General features: G+C 34.7%; 1 protein-coding gene across 2 annotated transcripts in view; it reads right to left on the minus strand.

Moving 5' to 3' along the window:
- LOC107656812 (zinc transporter ZIP14-like) overlaps positions 1 to 2245 on the minus strand; it is a 32614-nt gene extending 30369 nt beyond the window's left edge. For both annotated transcript variants that reach the window (XM_016444758.1, XM_016444759.1), the window contains exon 1: positions 2100 to 2245. The gene's annotated coding sequence lies outside the window, so the exon portion shown is untranslated. The remainder of the gene's footprint in view (positions 1 to 2099) is intronic.

Genomic DNA, 2245 nt, shown 5'->3' on the forward strand with positions numbered 1-2245 from the left:
AACAAAATGCGCATGACAATCGCATTCGGTTAATCGTGCAGCCCTAATTATGCCTATAGAATTTAAATTTTGGGGTCAACTAGGCCTAAATATTAAAGGTTAGAAAACCCCAATTAGGCCAACACATATATTTGTGCTATAGACATAAATAATACCTCAAATCGTGTGGTTCATTGAGGACATTGTTCTCAAAATCTGATTAAAAAAAAAAAAAGTCGTCAAATGCTTAAGACACACAGTGCAACCAAAACTTGTTATGATGCAGAAAGTTCCTACTTGCACCGCTGAACAAACCCTCTTGAAGGTTATGAGGAATTTGAGAGCTATGACTGGTAAAGTATTTGCCGACTGCTGACAACTTGAATACTGTTGCTGACAAGAACAAGAATCCTTCTGCAGACAGCTGACAGCTTCTGGCATCATTCAAAGCAAATATAAACATTTTTGGAAAGGCCACTAACTCACATATTCACACAGCTAATCGAATTGTTTGAATGCATAAGCAATGTTAAAATCAGCTTTATCTGTTGCTCATCTACTTTCTACAGAAGTTGTTCTTCGGCCCTAAACAGCTGGTTCAGCTGACACACACAGTCCAGGACGCTTCAAATGCCCAAGGCCTCAGTGATCAAAGCCCCTTTATACAGGAGAGACAATGAGGTTAACAGAGGCACTGTAATTGAATCATCAGACCTGTCATTAATGCCAGAGAGCTTGTGGGGGCATCCTCAGAAATAATTACCACCAGCAAACAGCATTAATTAAACCCTCACCTAACCACTAAGCTGGAAAAACAGATAACAAGCAGTTTTGCTGCTTTCCACATTACGTCAAACCTGACAAGCCTCCAAGGATTTTGTGAGAATGTTTTGGTCACTACAGATACGTCAGAGGAGTAATCAACAAGGTGATTACTATAATCACGGTTATCTTTATTTTTATATCAGAAAACAGACAGTACACATTCTCTCTTACGTTTCAATATAAATCAAGAGTTTTCATGATCATATTATTATTATCATGGTTCCCTTCCCATGCATTTTTGACCAATTAATTTCCTAAATGATTCCAGTTGCTCATCCTATAAAACTTAAAAAAAAAAAAAAAAAGAAGCAATTTCTAGGTGATAAAATATATTAGGAGAAAAAAATATATATCTGTATAATATCTGTAAAATAAAAATCATATTATCTACAAAAATTTCCAAATGAATTGTTTATTACAACTTCGTATTCTGTGACCTAAGGAAACATGTTTTATTATCATCATCATCATCATCATGATTAATACTATACGTCATAGCAATACTTTAGTAATACTTCAAAATAACTTTGTGAGTTATTTGGTCAACAAAAGTGGAATTTCACATTTGCCAAAAAGCTGCATATTTTAAAAAATGTTACCAATTTAAGTGCACATTTTTGGTTTTCATATTTTTACGAATTTAAGTATGTTAAATGTTCATTAATTTTACATTTTAAATTTTGTCTGGTTTATTTCCCACCATTAAATTGCTTTATATCCACATTATAAAACCATCTTCCACCTCTATATCTATCGGTTTTAGCGATAGCCACTGAAAAATCTGCATAATAACACCATTAACAAACATAGCATTACACTTTATAACGCTGAACAAGTGAACGGTTAATGTACAGAATTAAAGTTACATTACTATTATTATCATCATCATTATATCACACCATGGAAAATCCAAAATTGCCAAACAACACACTTCATATCTATACAGCATATCAGAGGGACAGAAATAAAATCTCAACATAAATGTATAACTGGTTAAAGCTAGCTAACTTTCTAAAAATTATTCCATTACATCAAATAGACGCGATTCACCTATTTAAGACAACAAATAAATCACGTTCACAACAATGTCTGACTCTTATATAATAATAACAATCCTTAAAACTACAATAGGGTTTCAGCACTACGTGCTTGAACCCCTAATAATACAAAAATAAAACTGTTAGCTGATGCAATGCCTGCAACACGAGTTAACCTCGATCTGAAACCTCACAGACGTGGTTAATGGTTAGCCGGCTAACGTTAGCCAAACACATTTAAAAAAAGATGACGCTCACCAAATGTGAGAGTTCTTGATCTGTCGGCGCGTGACAGGTCCGTTATCTGACAGTCCAGACTGAACGGAGGGACATGGGGCAACCCGTTTAAAACCGAGAGACCGGATAGCTTTGTTTTGTTTTTGTCTTCTTGACCCATTCACAAG

This window comes from Sinocyclocheilus anshuiensis, unplaced genomic scaffold (assembly GCF_001515605.1).
Source record: "Sinocyclocheilus anshuiensis isolate Anshui unplaced genomic scaffold, SAMN03320099.WGS_v1.1 scaffold1136, whole genome shotgun sequence".
Lineage (NCBI taxonomy): Eukaryota > Metazoa > Chordata > Actinopteri > Cypriniformes > Cyprinidae > Sinocyclocheilus > Sinocyclocheilus anshuiensis.